The sequence below is a fragment of the Manacus vitellinus genome, unplaced genomic scaffold (assembly GCF_001715985.3).
Source record: "Manacus vitellinus isolate BGI_N305 unplaced genomic scaffold, ASM171598v3 scaffold_56_pilon, whole genome shotgun sequence".
Classification (NCBI taxonomy): domain Eukaryota; kingdom Metazoa; phylum Chordata; class Aves; order Passeriformes; family Pipridae; genus Manacus; species Manacus vitellinus.
The window spans coordinates 527,195-545,960 of record NW_021940660.1 but is presented as its reverse complement, the minus strand read 5'-3'; positions in this window follow the sequence as shown (position 1 = coordinate 545,960).

The window sequence follows — 18,766 nt, the reverse complement described above, 5'->3', positions numbered from 1 at the left end:
ACAACATTTTAAACCTTCCCTTGATGCATTTTCAACATCCTTATCAAACTCCCCAAGACTTCATGTTCCCATTGAGGAGACAAGACTTCTATCTCCAGTAGCATCCTTTCCTTTTCAGTTCAAGATACAGCCCCAGCCACAGCCAAAGGGAGTTGTTGAACAGCTCATTCCAGCAACTCATAGAAAAAAAAAACAACACAACTTGTTATTGGTAAATAAGCATTTTTGGAGTGCTGTATACATTGATCAGTTGACATCTGGTATTCCCCTCACACACTGTCAAAACACAGAGCCAGTCCATATGCATGAAGTTTTTGGCAGCAAAACACACTTTGTAGAGCATCAACTTTCTTTTTCTATCACATGAATTCTCCTTTCACTATAAATGATACATTACAAGAAATCTGTCAAAATACAACTAAACTGAGTTATCTTTGTAAATATCTCCGTAGGACATCTTTAGTTTATAAGGAATGTAAAAGTTATACACACAACCTATAAGTAGAAGCAAAAATATTCAATGACGTCATATAAGGAACAGTAAGAATATTTAGTCATTCAGGAAAAACAATGAAAGGACAACAGCCCCAAAAAAGCTGCCTGCTACAGCTGATTTGCACCACAGACAGACATTTCCTGGTAGTGATGCTCATGTACTCCAGGTGCATAGATCTGGTGTTTGCTCAGTAAGTCTTAGTTGTTTTCAAGTGGTACCTTTCTTAATTCTTAATATCTCAGACACAGACAGTTTTTCAGACTTTGTAGCTTTCATGACTTTATTTAGAGGGTGTTTTTTTTTAATAAGCTAAAAATTCTACAATTTGTCTACTATGCTTTAATCTTTGTGCAGAAGTTCAAGATAATTCTCTTCTGACAACACGTAGCTCTGTGATGTACTGCAAGGCTCTGTGATGGGTGAACACTGTAAGGTACCATGTTGAGTAGGGTACAGAGGAGCTATTTGCAGGGAAGGTACCTCTTTAGCAAAAACATCATAAAGACACAAACAGAATCTGTCCCTTACCCTATGTGATTTAAAACACATGAAGATATCCCCTACAATGGTTTCAAATCTAGAAAATTTTTCACAGTTTAAAGGTAGGACTTTGCTCTTTTTCAGATGTTTTAGAAAATCCGAGTGCATACCTACCTCTTCTAAAAGTAGTTCTCTGCTCTTTCCACCCCCAAAGTAGCATAAAAATATACTGTCATATGAAACTGAAGTGTGAGTACATGAGATTGTATAAATCGTGATGAATATTCTGTAGGTAATACTATATATTTAATATATAATAATAACAACATAATTCTAATGTGATCTTAAACATTGATCAATATCAACAGAGCATTTGAAATTTGCTGTTGAATTCTATAGCACAGTGAGGCCATGTAAATTCCCCAAATACTGACTTCATAAATGTCTGCTCACAGCAGCAAACACAAAGGTGAGGAATCATCCCTCTATGGCTGAAACACACTGGGAGCCATGTCTTTGGTATATGCTTAACTGGAACAATCATGATGCTTCTGAATCATCTTTAAAATCTGTCAGAAATTAAGATCATTGAACTTTAATATTTTTATTCTTACTATAACTGCAGTTTTACTTCTGGTAATATATTCTGGGAGGACTTTAAAAAAAAGGTTTTGATTATGGAGTTTATCAGATCAAGAAAATTTAGGAAATAATTACAGTAATTAATTAATAATAATAATAATTTTAAATAATTTCCAGTTCTCTGTTAAAGAGATATTGTTGTTACAGTATATGTTCCCTCCTTCTAATACAATTGATTTTGATTCCACCTAGTCATTAAAATGCATATTTATAGAATTATTACCCAAAAAATCAAGACTCTATCTTTAAAAAAAAAAAAAGAAAAGCAAGCAACCATTCTGGTTATCAGAATTTGAATCAGCTACAATATGCTGTATGTTATAACTTGGTGAAGTCCATGAGCCAGGAACTGCAACAAACAGAATCACAAGTTGAGTCACAAGAGAGGGCTGAAGTAAGTGGTTTAAGAATCATTTGCTTTCAAAAAAAATTAAGCCTATTTCTAATTTCCTGACTAAAGTCATTGTGATTTGTAGATGGATAGTAGAGCTGGCTTGTAAAGCCAGGGTGATTTGTAGATAGATGGCAGATCTGGCTTGATATTAAATACGTCAGGGAGGAAATTAGGTTGGAAAAATCAATGGCTGGTTATGAATACTAAAATCAAAATAAAACTTTTAGGGAATATAAACATGAGGCACACTTCCAAAACTGCACTATTAGGAACTTCTGGACCTAGAGTTGCTTTCATTTAAACAGCCAGAGAAATACGCCTGCTTCTGTCTGTGGCAGAGGCAGCATCAATGCCCACTGGTTATTTAAATTAATTCCAACTCTGCAATTCCTTTAAAATATAAACTCACTTTAAAGAATAAACAGATATAAACAAAATAGATCAGATTGTCCTTATCCTTATAGCAATGGAAAGTAGGAGCAGTTTTGTTAATCGCAGGTAGCAGTTTTGTTAATCTGTTTAGCAGATACAGTAAAACTCAGTACTCTCATCAGTAACATCAGAGAAAAAAAAATATGAAAAAACAGAACCCCAAAAGTCCCATCAAACTACTTCATGTGCACAAAAGCAAAGTATTCCTGCACTGTGTCAAGACTGCCAGAAATGCGTCAGCACACCTAGAAATGTTTTGTACCAGTTGCTCTAATCTAAGTTTGGTTATCAGTGCCTTGATTTTTAAGTGCTCTTTGTGGTCACCTACTAGTAGAACTGCATTCATCTGATCCTAAAAGGTACAGAGTAAACCAGAGTATGCACTCTGGTGCACAGCTGGCTCCAGGAGGGTAAGTCCCAGCTTTACTCCAAACTGTCCTTGCCTGGTTTAGAAAATGAAGTAAAACCATCCTAACTGCTGGTAACAAATATCAGAGATGTGAGGATGTGCTTAAGCCTCCAGTAGCAAATTAGGTTCTGGATTAGTGGGGAAAAACCCTCCCCTTCCTCCCTCTCCAAGTGTTTTTCACAGAAGTTGAAGCTTCTCTTTTAAACTCAGTCTCTCTGAATATTCATTCCCTCATCCTAATTTTAAAACTTACCCTGCTCCAAATCTAAATTTAATCAACTTCTGATCCCTTCTAGTAATTAAAAACCATAAAAGGAATCAAGAAATCAACTCTCAATTCTGTGTTACTCAACTTCTCTAAATGCAGAAGCTCATTGCAGAAATTGTATGCACCATAACAAGGATCCAGAACCACTGAGAGCTCAGCTATATATGACAGCTCGTAACAATAATGTTAGCAACTAAGAAGGAAAAGTGGAATCTGCCACAGATGAAATATTGTGCCTGTATTCAGCTTTTCATTTTGGTTGAAAAACAATGTTTTGCAAATTTGTTTTTAAGTGACTGTATGGTGTGGATATTTTTGTTAAAATACCCTCAAAACTCTGTATCATTTATGATGAATGCACTTCTGCCTCCATGAGAACATAGAAGTATGCATATTGTGAATGACTAAAAATACTAAACAATCTTTACCAAGTTCAATGAAATATTATCTGAAAAGCATGGGGTAATAAAATGCCAAAGATCAAGACCTGCTGCTTTTATTAAATAATCCTTCAATAAAAATGTGGATTTACTGTTCTGCAGGACTTAGATCACTGCCTCCATGCTAGATAACAGCTGCCCATTTAGCATCACTTGTTTGTATAAAAAGACTGTGTTAAGCTTTTGAAATCATTGGACAGATTTATTGTCCAATGATATGTTGTTCAGCTGAAATTGATTAGCAAATCTATCAGATTCACACAATCAAGTGATCAGTGTTTTCCATAGTCTTCTATCATAATGTTCAACAAAACCAAAAAATCAATAAAAAAACCCCAAACAAACAAACAGTAGCTAAGCCAGAATTGGACCAGACATGACAGAACATAGGTAACTTCTAGAAACTCCAAATCTTAAAAAAACCTGAATAAATATGTGGATAAATCCCATACAATTAAGCTGCACAATGGTTAATATCCCAAACTGGATGCGGCAAGTTCGGCTTATCCTAATCCTGAATCTATGTATAAAAAAAAGTGTAGGATCACTGCAGACTAAATTCAAACTTTCTGATTCTAATATTTCTTGTGTAAATAAAAGTAGTCATTATAGGGAGACTGACTCTTTGGTTGAATGTAAATGCAAAAAAAATCCTATGAAATTCCATTTCAATCACTAACAGCTACAGCACCAACTCAGTAAAATCAGATACAAGGTAACTTAGGACCTAAGAGACAGGAACACTGAGAAGCAATAAAAAAGGATAGCTTGGGCCTTGCAAAACCTCTTCATTTTTAATTTTTTTTTTCTGTGCTTTCTTCATAGAATCATAAAAATGATAAAGGAATGTTTTAAAACACTTGCCTGGAAGACAATCTCAAGCAATCATCTACTGTACTGCTGGGCCCCACCATCAGCCCTGACAGCTTTCTCTTCTGTAAGTCTCCATCACTGCCATTCTACAACCTACAAAGGCAATCATTTCCCATGTAAAAACTGTCTAGTTTTCACACTAACAGGATTCATCCCCACTCCTAATGTCAGTTTTTCTTGCAGCAATGTAAGATGATTATTTCCTGTCCTATTCACTGCGGAGATGGAGAATGGCTCATTCCCTTCCGCTTTGCAGGAGCGTTTTACATCTTTGAAGAGATGACCCTCTTGAGTCTTTCCCAATTAATTTTTCTTTGTAAAGCTTTTATTTCTATATTCCAAATAGTTCTCTTCCCTTTTCTGTAGTATCTCCCGTTTTGACTGTATCTGTCTTGTAGTGTGCAAACAACTGCACTGCAGCTGAGGCTTGCTCAGTGACTCAGGTTACCTCATGCATCTGGCAGGGTGCATTCTGTTCATATCAGTCTCACAGCCTTATCTGGATCATGTTTCACTGACACTTCTTATGATAATTCTTTCCAGCCATAGCAAAACTAGCAAGTTTGCCTTTTTAGACCAACTAGAGCCATGCTCGTGTCATGGTCCACTGGAAGCCCACCATTGCTTCCTGCAGAACTTGGTACCCAGCTGTTTCTGCTTTCCCTCCCACAGAGCATAACCATCAGACTTAATCCAGCATCTCCACAGTATTTCTCCAATTTTTCAGTATAATTTTTGGATTCTACTTCCATCCTCCAACACATCCAAATTCCCTCCCAAATTCCCTCCCAGATGTGCTCCAGATTAAAAAAGCTGGCACACTATTCTATCTTCTAGCTCATTCATTAAAAAAATTAAATAGATGCACACAGAAAATAATCAGACTCAGGACAAATATCTGAACAGCACTGTTCAACATGGCCTTCCATTTTGATTCTGGATCACCAAGCAATCCTCTGGATATGAATTTCCAAGAAGGTTTACACCTGTCTGCAGTAACATTGTGCTTCCCTAGGGTATCCTGAAATTATTTTCCTTGCAAGATCTGCTACATCATTGTAACTGTTTTTCAACTGGACCAGCCTTTCAGAAAAGTACTTAAAAGTTTTATGTAACAGTGGAAAATGATCTTTGTGAAATACCCTGGTTCCTTTACTGCACATTTTGGAGTCTTTTTTTTGCCTGAGAGGATAAGGTTGTTTCTGCTCTGGAAGGGAAGCAGCTTTCAGAGATCACAGACTATCATTTCTTGGCTGTCCTCATCCAAACTACCTCTGACTTTAATACTAATCAGCCAGAATTTATCTAGCAGGTACAATCAAGTCTACAAAAGTATCTCTCCCTAAATCTTTCTTCTCTATTATGAAGTAAAAGAAGAGGCACCATTTGATTTAAAGAATCTGACTGATTTGTACACTACTATACTCCCTTCCCAGCTCAGCCACTTAAACTTCCCACTCATGACCATCATGTGGCTTGGGTTACCCTGTCTACTGCTTGCCAACAGCTTCCACCTGGTCTTTACAGCGTGGCAGTTCATAGTGAACCATCACACCAATAGTGCTCATCACTGTTGTTCTTTTTAGCTGTCACCCAAAGATCTCTTTCACAGGTTTTCTGTCCTCCTTGATCTATGCTTTGAAATGAACATGTGCAGATTGATATGCAGAGCAGTGCCTCTTTCCTTGCAGGACTCGTTTTCCTTTTTTTTTTTACAGTATTTATCTTTGTTGAATAATTTCTTCAAGTATTAGTATACCTGTCACATAAATTACTTCACAAAACTCTACTTTCTATAGACTTGCTTTCTAGAGGCCTAACAAAGACATCAAAGGTGATCTGAAAACTGACCTGCTATCATTCTCTGTCTCTGAACTCATTATAAAAAAAATTACAAAATTTCTGATTTTTTACTCTGGTCAAGAGGCAACACCATTTGCAGAATCGTACTATCATTGCCCCACAGACCTTAATTTCAAGCCCTGCACTGATATAAGGAAGCTCATGAATGGTGTAATTCCCAAGCTGAACCAAGGGATGGTGCTCCAGCAGAAGAGCAAACAAAAATAAGGATTTAAGATGAAGCACTATCACTTCACCTGGTTATTTCCTATTTATTACTTCTTTCTGCTTGACATAGGCATGAAAGAAGAATCCAATAACACACAGAAATCAGACAAAACTAGAAGTAACTCAGTCATCACATCCCCAAATATCACATGCATTATAATATTCCATTTAAAGTTACACCATCAAGCTGTTATTTACACTACTTCTGCATTTAGTTAAGCACTGTAGAAATTTGCTAAATTCCTTTCTTGTTAAAAACAGAGGAAGAACAAGAAATGTTATGTTCAAGAAATATTTTACAAAACGTGTATAGATATTTACTAGATATTGGGTTATTGACTAAAAAAATGAGGTTTTCATATATAAGGCTTATGACAAGATTTATTGACACTAAGTAGTTAGGACAAAAATATTGATTCTGTACACCACAAGCAAGTTTAACCTCCTACTGCATTACACTTCCACAATGCCTGTGAAGGCATATGTGATAAGCTCTATGCAAAAATTCTTTCCCAATTATTTTTCTTGGTTTTTTTTTTAAAAACAGGTCATAATGAAATAATTATGCTATTGGTTGAAACAACACTTTCACCTAATTCATGGATCCCACAGATGGAGCCAAGATGGATGTCAGACTTTTAACAGAAACTCATGGACAGAAAACCCAGTCTTAAAAGGTTGCTAGCAGAAAGTGGTCTTCTTTTCAGAAATTGTCAAGTTCAAGACAGGAATACCACCCTCACACATATTTCCAGATCTCAAAAGCCTTAAATAAACTTATGTGTCAGCCTTCATATCTTGCAATAGAAAGGTTTTGAAGTAAAATTCTTGTCTTTCATTGACTTGAATCAAATGAAATTTCTAAGAGTCACAGCTTTTTTAAATTTAGCTTCTGCCACACAAAGTGCTCTACTATATTTCTAAGTCCATTAATTCTGCAGGAAAGAATACAAATATATAGCAAAATATATAGCAAATATATAGCAAAACCAACAGCACTTAAAATGAAGTGCAGATGAAAAAAAGAACAAAAATTTTGACGTAAAATAACCCTGAAAGTCTGTACACAAGCAGGGCAAATTAAAAAGCAGGCAGAACTTTCTCCATACTTCTATTTCCATTCAAGTCAGAGATTTTTTTTTATAGGACCATCATTACCTTATATATTGCTTTTTCCCTTCCTAGGAACCTGGCCTGGGGCTGACAGAGACAATACTTATGCATGAAGTTGAAGAGTGAAGGCACCAGACCCCCCGTGACACCCCCTGGCCAGGCCCTCCCTGGCCCCAGCTGGCAGAAACACCTCACAGGGCCCTCGAAGCCCAGGCACAGCACAGAGCCCTCAGTGCTGTGCAAAACCAACTTGAGAAGTTTTCAGAATCTGTTTTGCATGGAACCATACTTGCTTGTGAACCAGAAGAGAAGCCCAACATCGTTCTTTCCATGTTGCTTTTTGCGGGTTGTTTTTTGGGGTTTTCTTTTAGGTAATCGTATTAAAAGGTAGTACATGGGTTATTTAACAGAATAAACAACGCTATTACAGTGACTGCTCTGAAGCTAGACAGCACAAAGTGTTCATATTACTTTTCTACTGCTTATCCTGCTTTGATTAAAAGCTACGACCACTAAATCTGATGATGAAAACCAGAGTAAACCAACACTGCTTACTTAAGCCAATTAAGCCAACCCAATTTTCACCAGCTGAGGATGTAGTCTCAATAATTTTTACTCCTTTAAATAATCAGAGAAGTAACTAATTTATATACACATATTTATCATCCAATTTGTCTGTATTCCATAACATCAAGCTGTTTTATGAAATCCATATTTTTAGATTATTCTGGTACCATCACTAAAGATGAAAAGTATGATTACTATTTCCCTGTCTACTTAAAAGCCCATTTAGACAGGTAGACTTCCTGGGCAGAAAGATAATTTATCTGCTAAAACTATTAATTTATTTTCATATTGCTCTACCCTGTGAAAGACAATGTATGAATCATATATACAAACAGTGATATTTTTCAGCACTATCACAGTTGGCACTGCGCTATTTTAACCACACCCCTCATGGGGTAGAGTTGTTTCCCAGTGTGCCATTATAAAACAAAACAAGATGATGTTACGGAAATCAGTTTCTGTAAAACAGAAAACATTTTGTATTTCAGTGATCTGAAGAACATGGCAGTTTATGAACACTACAGCCTGCTGTGACTTGCTCTGTCACTGCTTCAAAATTACAATTACTACCCATCAAAATAGAAATCTGCAGGAGCCTAGAATGTCTACTGTCTCATGTCAAGTACTTTATGCAGCACTTTGCAGCACTTTGGCTTTGATGTTTTCCAAGTCAGGTGTTTGTGTTGGTAGTTTTGCCTCTTAATTACTCAACGTTTCCCTTACCTGGGTGGGTCATAGGGGTTAGTGGCTTTACCTGACCCTATTACAAGGTCAGATAAAGTTTCTGAAACTGAATCAGGATAATCTTTACAAGCAACCTTGGTATTTCACAAGTGGATTTCTCCAGTTCAGAGGCCCACAGCAGCATCTAGAATAGAAGAAAACTGGGAAGCTGTCATTCTTTTGAAGCTTCACAGAAAACCTACTTCCTTGATTTCCTACTACAACAACGCAGCAGGGTGGCTTGTCTTCCTGTCACCAGTCTGTTCCTCTATTTCACCTCTTCTATCTTACAAACACAGCGTGTCCTCGATGCTTCCAACAGCAGCACCAGCGTCCCCAATACAATCAGTCATCTTTCGGTACACGATGCACTCTGGCACAAGTCCAGAGATTCACAAGAAAGGGACACTGCAAAGGAAGAAGGTGAGGGTTCTTCTCAAAGGCAAGGAGAACTGAAAAGGCTCACACTGTGGCCGAAAAAAGAAACACCTGAAAGGTCTGCAAATCACTGTGTGGAGGAACCAGGGACAATTACCTGAAGCAGCGCTTTAACAAAAGGTTACACTCAGAATTTTGTGCTGGTTTTTAGGTGTGAGGTATCTGTTCCTTGTGGCCAACAACCAGGTAAACTATATATAGGGCAAATTACACATTTCATCTCTGAATTTGACACTTTCTTTTCCCCTTATTTCCATTTCCTCCTCCTGCTTTGGCATATTTGCCTTTAAATCCTATGATTTTCAAGCTAATATTACCCAGTGTCTCAGTTTTACAACATTCAGTGTTTTATAACTCTGAGCAAACTTCTATATGCTAGAATTTGGTGATTTTCTGAGTAGGTCAAACTTTAGTTTACAAGAAAAAGGAAAAAGCCTACAGCGAAAAGCTGAAAATACATGCCCTTAAAAGCTCAAAAACTCCATTACAAATATCAGGAAGTTTTATAAAACATCCTACAAGTTACAGGCTCAATTTTATGGTATTTATTAATTTTTTAAATGTTTGTCAGTGGCTACAGTTTCCCTGCTGTCTTCTGCCTCATTTCTAGCTCACAAAGCTGCATTCCAAAAAGCAGATTAAATGTATTAAAAACACAAATTGTATGCAGTTTCTTTCCTGTCCTACCCTCTTTTTAATTTTTCAGCTCTGATTGGTTCAAATGCAAGCTCATGATATTTCTACACACTCTTCCTAATACCATGAAAATAATGTGTCGTAATATAAATCACAAATAATTGGTACTGAAATTACAGTTAATAACAATTTTGCATTTTTATTTCTAAGTTTTTATATTGGCTATATGCTGGTTTTGCAGTTATAAAGCATGGGTTCAGGTTTCATAATTTCTTTGTAAATCACTGACTATTAAAGTCGTGATAGGTGTATTCATAACAATTCTATTCATACATTCACTGTGATGTGTATGATTCTGCACACACATGTGCATGATTCTTCAAATTCTCTCCTTTGATAAATATTGGTCCACCTTCAGCTGGAATAACTACTGCTTCCAGAAGAGACATGCTCAGCTTTGCAGAGATGCCATCACCTCTGTAATGATTCAGAGGATCAGCCCTGTAATGTCATCCTGCACCCTGGTACATCACAGCGCTAATGGGTTCCACATAATAATTGCTGAGTCTTCAGGCTAAGAACTACTTATTGTTTTTCTTTCAGCTCATTCCTTTCTTATGCCTGGATCCACTTTTGTGCAGAACAGGATCATTTATGTTTGGAGCTCATTCTCTTTTGTTTTATTACCTACCTTAATAGCACCTGGGTCTTTCTTGGTGCCATGAAAACAAGAAATAATAATGCATCATATTAATTTTCTTTGGTAAAACATGATTGATCCCATTCATCCAAGATGCAACCATGTGTCCCTGAACAGTTGAAGTCATTTGGTTTTGGTTAGGTAAATTTTATCAAAGACAGCTAATTAGTTCAAGACCTATTTGTGGGAAGAATACTTTTAATTACAGCTTTTAGAAGCCTAAATTACGTGTTAAATAATAGACAGAGACAAAGCAATATTGATTGCAGCAGGGCTGCATGTAAGAAAACATAAGTCCATTTGAGAATCTGAAAGTCATTTTACATTGTTACATATTATATTCCTGTATTCACGTTGGTTTGCATGTTCAGAATTTCCTTTCCCAGTATCTGACAATAGCTAGTCTTCCTTCACTCAGTGGGATGATACATGTCAGCATTTAACCAGATTGCCTACACTATGGATGGAATTTACACACAATTCTTCTTTCATAATTTGGTAAGGCCTTGGTATGATCCATGGGGTTTCAGTAATGACAAAACAGAGGATAAGAAAACAAGAAACCAAAGCAAACCACTTTCACAAGGTGAAAATAAGCAGCAACTCTGATTCAATGGAATTCAGCAGTGCTGTTACAGAGCTGCAGTAAGAAAGATCAGAGCAGGAGTAGAGTCACAGCTCTTTCGAAAATAGGTATATTTTACTGACTAGGCTTTATAAATTCTGTTACAAATAGATACAACCTAGGCTGAATTTTTCTCCAAATCCTAACTAGGTCTAGTCAAAAATTACAGTTTTTCTTCTATAATGCAGTCTGAGATTTAGTTCTGTAATCAACTGATGCACGAAGATACCAGATCTATGTCACTTTATCTTTTTCAAAATATTTAATTTAAATGTGACTTCTTTGATAATTATTACAAAAATAATAAAGGAGCTGAAAGAACGTTAAAAAGTCATCCCATTTACACCCCAAAACTTGATATGAGATCAAGTATAAATATGCTGTCCATGCAAGATATTTGTCTAACCTACAATTAAAATTCTGCAGTTAAGGCCATTTTACAGCCTCCACATGTAGCCTTTTTTGGTTTTTAAATATCCGTATAATTAAAACATTTTTACTTAATCTAAATCAGCTTTTCTTAAAATTAAGGTAATTACTCCCTGTTTCATAGCCTTTTAATTCTTAGAAACTATGGAAACTTCTCCCTCCAGACTCTCTTTTCTGCACTAAACAAATACAATATCTTAACCCTTTCTTGTCAAGCATTTTATAAATCTTGCATGTATTGTGTGGTATGTTTTATATATAATGTATATTTAGTATCAAACCTGAAATTATAGCGTTCAATAGCATGTTTTGAACTTACTGAAACAAAAAAAAATTTTATAACGTCCCATGAAAATTTTCACTACCTCTCTATTTTGCTGCAAAAACCTGCAAATAGTTGGCATTTTTGCGTCAGTATTTTCCAGTGAAAAACAAAGCACCAGAAAAAAATAAAATTCATAGGATTTTCTCTCTATTGGCCATATTCTTAGATATAGATTATTTACTAAAACTAGGTATTATTTGTTGCAAACATTAAAAGTTTGGCTTTGTATCAGGCAATAATCAATTCAGATGTTGGCAAAATTGTTTGTAACAGCAGTCCTAGATCCTGTAGTACTAGTACTAAATCACATAGCTCTTTCTGAAAGAAAATAACTTTTCATGCTAACCAGACTCTTACAAAAGACCACATTGCTTAAAAAAAAAAAATGTTTGTAGCATTGCCCACAGATTCAAATTATTTAGTCGTTTCTTTCATTTAAATCAAAGGGGTTTGACCAAAACAGAAGCCTGCCTCTGAGCAGTTTCCTTTCACAAACCCAAATTCTGACTAATAGAATTTTACCAAGAAAAAAGCCATCACTCTTCTCGTCTTCTGATCTATTATACCATAAACTCTACATTTATATGTGACCTCTTTTTCTGTGGATTCTAAGAGGAAACCAGAAGAACTGGACAATTTTAGGTGAACTGGCCCAATGTACAGAAAAATCCAGAACACTTATAAATTATTTGTGAGCCCTTGGACAGCAGCAAGGAGGTTAACAGCAGCCAGTGTGTTAGTCAATAACAAACATCAAACCAACCCAGTTTTCTTTCAAGACAGACTGTGTGAACAGGAAAGAAGGAGTAGGTGTCATGTTCCTTGGTTTTAGTAAAGCTTTTGACAGTTTTGCATGACATTCTCATAGGGAAGCTTTAGAAATATGATGCAAGTAAAATTACTATTAGCTGGATGTAAAATTAAGTAGATAACTGACACAGAGCCAAGAGGGACTGCAGGTAACATTGACAAGCAGGATTAGAGTTTGAAATAATCTTGACAGAGGAAAAAAGACGACAGAATTCCAAAGTGACAAATACAAGTTGCTATATGTGGGCAAGGGAGATGATCTGTGAGAATCAAAGTGCCTGCCTAGGCAACCGTGTTGCAGGGAAGAGTCTGGGAGCTGCTGCAAGTTCATAAACTGAAGGGGAGTCAATAACACCACAAATGCTCTTTCAGGAGGTATCACAATAAACAAAATCTTCAAAACACACGACCTGGGATTCCTCCCACCTAACCTGACATGATTAATAGTAGGTTGTCTACACTATTCACAAAAGTTTCCATCATTTTAAAGACTCTACAGAGATCTTATAAAAAAAATGAGGAGCTGTTTCTTTACCTGAAGCAGCAGTTCCAATGGGGTGGTCCTCTGTTTCTCTTCCCTGACTTTGAAGAGAGTCTTTCAGTCACTTGGAAATGTATCACTTGTATGAGTGACTGAAAGCCTTTCAATATTTATTAATGCACGCTCATTTTTATTATCATTATCAAGTCCAGAGTAATAAAAAATGGATCACAGAGCTAATAAAATAAAATTACTATGTATTGTTTGTCTAAATTGGTCATAGAATCTGAACAAGTGAATTAGACCCCAGATATGAAGTAATTAACTAAAAAATGGGTGTCCTGTTTGTCATTAGAAACCAGCAAGGTACAAAGGAAAGCTTGTGTCTCATTTCAGGTTAGGAGAGAAAGGTTAAAATTCAAGCTTTTCTTGCAAAGATTACGTAGTTCCTTTGACCTATTATGTAAAGTGAACCAATTTAAGTGAAAAAGCACTGAAAAATTTAGTATAGGTCAGACTCTCACATCTTTTTTTTCCCCTCATTTGCCATATTTCAGTCATCTTCCTTTTAAATCTGATCTTCTCAAGTGGGTCAGATAAAGTATATATGTTGCTCTCAAGTTCCTGTGGGCTGATCCAATGTGACTCTAAATCAACAAGTCTGAGTCACTACCTAAGCAATTCTTTTCAAAATCCCTTTACAGGGTCATGAAAGTGGTACAGAAAGCTAGAAACTGGAGCTCTGAACTCTAGAGGTTATATCTCTATTCTTTTCTTCTTCCGGGGCAGAAAGGGGCATCCCTTTGGTGTGCTCAGGAGGGAATGCATGTGGGTCTGATGATGTTTGCCTGAAGCCACAAAAATGTGCTGATGGGCTATGCTCTGTGTCTGCTGCAAGAGAAGAGCTCTGACTCAGATTACCTGTTTGTTCCTTTCTAGGTACCTGATTTATTATAGCGTGACTTGAACTTGGCTGTCTACTAAGGCAATGAACAAGAACAGTTTTAGAGGTAGGACTCAAATATATGTGATCCTTAAAGGAAAAAATTAAAATGACATCTGAAGAGTGAGGTTCAGCAGGAAAAATTTTTCATTTCATACCCACTGAGCTGTAGTGACCAGTTTCACTAATTGCCAACAAACACACAAACACCCTTGCCCCAGGCACCATGGGACTAAGATGCTCAAATGGTGTGAGTTTGCCAGTCCTCAGTCATCTTAACACACCTTTGCAGCTTACTTGTGTTTTTGAATAGATTTCCAAGGATCATTTGGATCCTTGCTGAATATTCCAAACACAGAAAAAAATTAAAATATTTCTTTTTTTCATTTCTTTTTTTAATGACATTTAGATTTTCTTGATATAGGAATGAATGGCTCATATTGTATAGCATGACTGTACCACCTCTCTTCACACTAAGCAATGTCTCATTCTTTAAACGCTGTTGAACACACAGTATCAGTACTTGTTAACGTTAATAAAGCAGCAGAATTTAGCTCTTAATCAAGATATTTCAAAAACACCAGACCAAAAATCCGTCCCTGCATAGACAGTGGATAAGTACTATCCTGTTCACAGCTACTCTGATCCCTGGGAGTCACATAAATTGCCAAGTCACATAATTTGGCTAAATAATTATCTAAGAGTAACTTGGTCTAAAACACAAATAATACTCAGCAGTTCCACAGTTATTTTCAGCTGCTGGAAAGACTGTCTGTCATTGACATCTATCTACTGCATTTGAATGAAGTCCTCAGACAGTAAAAAAAAAAAAAAAAAAAAATTAAAAAACTCAGCTACATTATTTCCTCCAGAAAGCTCTGGAGTTTTAATGTTTGCTGATGCTATACATTTAATTGAATAGAATTTGATGATAGAAAAGATGGAAAATTTTGTAAACTATGTTGACATTTTACAGTTGCTGGGGAGGATACTTCAATAAAATCAGATTCGAGCACTGGAAATCAATAAAGAATGTGAGCAGAATGAAAATTCTACGTTGCAGAGAAGTACCTCTGATTTCTATTGAAAATGGAAGCGGGATCATTATTCTGAGCATGATACTGTTATGCCACAACTTCATCCACCATGGTCTCCTCAAGGTGGCCTTTGACTTGCTTTGAATTTGTGCAGGTAAAAGATTTCCCTGCAAGGACCAAATGAATGTCACAGAAGACTTCACAAGTGCAGAGTGGAAACATATTGTAGGTAAGAACAGAACAGTGAAAGAAAGTAAAAGAACTTTTTTTTTAAAATTCCAGTACTTAACACACAAACACAGGATACATTTCTCAAAGCAAGATTTTTATGCTCTGACAGTCTTGCTGTCTCAGTAGGGCAGCCAGATGTAGTCACAATACCAGGGCAAAAGGACAAACTCAAGCCTTCCATACCCTGGGAGAATTAAGTTTAGTGGTATCTGAGATAGGGTCATACACACTGGTTACAATGGAGGAAGTGTGACAATTTCCTAGCTCCTAATATAATTCCTGACTACTAATCTGGATGTAGCATCAAGAGCAAAAACTTCTGCTCTCTTTGCTGGAGGAGGGCAGGGTATTAGTAGGGCAACAGTTGTTACTACTAGAATAAAACTAGAAGAGAAAACAAAAAGAAATATAAAATTATAAAAAAGTCAAACAAAAATGAGGCAAAAAAAAATGACTTCCTTCTACTTAGGATGCCCCAGGCTGCCAAAGTGGATAGCTCTCCATGCAACAAGAGGATGTATGGGCAGCAAAAGCCAGCTTGCAAATATAAATTATCAAAAGGAATAATAGTTTCCTGTTAAAACTGCCAGGAAGGATTTAATCCTTTTAGTATTTCACATTGAACAAACAAAATTAACAAAAAAAATCAGAAAAAAAAAATCTTTTTGATTCTGCAAAATAGACTACAGCCAGTATTGTTTTGCTGTGCTTTAATGTTCTGCTCCCACTTCTTTAAAAGGTATATTTTAGTGAAATAGTAACTGAAATAGAAATAATAGAAATATCTCTCCTGAGGGACTATGGAGGAAGAAACAGTTTCCCTTGGTACGTGAATATTTCTGATATGTTATATATAAGGTCTGTAAAAGGAACTTCATCCTTTTGCACTCCTTTCAAAGCTGGGCTATATTTGAGGTTCATAGCTGGTTTCAGTGAGCTAAATAAGTGTCTAATAACAAAAAAAAATATTTCATCAAATACTGAGTTTGTAAGTATGGATAAACTAAAACATGGACCCAAAGACTGGTAAGATCTTCCTTTATTTCAGGCATGCAAGAACTTGCATGTGAACCATGATACTTCTCTGTTTTACCTAAAACAAATGCTTCCCAGTGGTATTCAATTGCCATTTAATCCAGTGGAATGATCAAAGACCAAACAGCGCTATCATGCAGCCAAGTATGAAAAAGTAATGCACATGTTTCTATGAGCAAGCTTAAGCCACCAACCCTCTGGCCTTGTCCGGAACTGTCTCACCTTCTCTGGAGGGCACTAATAATTATTCACAAATTCCACTAAACCCTTGGGAGTTTATTAACCCACTGGGAGGTTGAATGCCTCCTTTTACGAAGGAAACACCCAAAACTGCCTGTCATGTGAATTTCTGTTTTTCCTATGAAACCTGAAGCCTCAGACATACTTAGTCAGCCATAGAACACTTGTATGTGTGATCAGTCCTGACAGAGATCAGCCATGTCCGTGACTTTGTCATGATAACAGTGTCATGTAAACGAGCTTCTCAATCCCAGGCTCACATATCAAAGAGCGGTTAAATGGTGTATGTTGTAAATATAGTAGTATATAATACTCTTCATATGACTAACAAGGGGTTTAAAATGTAAGGGTTATTCAGTTTTCATTTCAGTGGAATCCAGCTAGTACCAAAATAACTGTATTAAACCTTCCTTGTTGAAACTGCGCTCTCTTTAAAACAGTCTCACATAAGAGCCTCTGAAAACAATCCATTGAAGCATGAGCCATGACCCTGCACCACGCACTCTCCTCCGCTTCTATTATATTTCCAGCTTACATCAATGAGGAAACTGTAAGTCTGATACCAGTCATTTAAAAAATACACACCACTTGATAATACTTGACTGAGTCAGGTTCTTCCAACAGTAATTTTCTGTCCAAGTTCACATAGACTTTACTAACTGAAGCAGTTATTCTGGAATTCTAGCAGTTCAGCTGAGAGCTAAATTTGACCAAATTCTCAGCAGGACTCTCAGCAGAATTGCACCCGTTTTGCTAGATATAGGATCAAGAACAAATGTGTTAGAACATAATCCTGTAGACTGAAAAGCTTTCCCTTCAAAATTAAGCAAATATTTTAGTATTTGCCTATATCTACTATAAATCATGGATACCTCAGGTCCCTTAAAAGAGATTGGATAGATTCAAATCTGCTAACTGCATCAGATACCATTCTTACCATATTGTCGTTCTCAAAGGACCTGTCAAATGATTCTTGGAGAATATTTTCTAAAGCCAAATTTACCTCAGGGATTATAGTTTTCTGTCAACACATTATATAATTTGTTTTCAGAACTATCCTATTCAAGGGCAGAACCAGAGCATATGCTGTAGCATACCTCCCCCATGTACTTCTTCTACTGCTTCTTCCAGTTGGTGGCTTTCACAGAAATTAATTTAGCAAGTATATAGTAAAAATCTGATAAAATAAGATTTTACTGGATTTGGGCCAAATGACTAGATATAGCACTGATTTATCCCTATTCAATAACTAACACATACTTAACAGTCAATCTGATACTTTTACCTGCCTAGAATTTATCAAGTCCAAACCTTTAAAAGTTTTTGTGTGTGAAATATCTGAAGTCTGCCTGATTTCTACCCCATACACGTTTCTAAGTATTACAGTTACTAATATCTGTCTAGTAGTTTACCTGAAAGGAAAAAGAACAAACCAAAACTCTTCATAATTGTAATTTTTTTCCTTACATTCTAGCAAACCGATCTTAACATTTTACATTGAAAATGTAAATCTTGAAATTCAGATATCTACACACGAAAATATGGCTTTGTTTGCTTTGTCCATTTTTCTTTAAAACCTGTCCTTCCAAGGCAAAAATCTCTAAAGATCAGCCCTATTCCAGACCTTACTTTAGTCACATTTTCTTTAATACATTAGCTAGTCATCTGATAGCTCTCACATATTTGTTGTTGGTGATTCCATAAAGCTCTTACTGTCTTCAGCCCTTATGCCTGCTGGTTTGATCCCAAGTGCTGGTTTAGTTATGGTCTTGATAAGGGCAATCCAAAGCTATGGACATAAGGGCTCAGTAGTACAAAGGGCAAGCTAAAATCTTAATCACTAAAGTCTCAACCAAGTTCTAGCTGCTGTGGGAAATTCACACTGAGAAGGTACAACAGAAGCAACAACAATGCTGATATGCCTAAGAA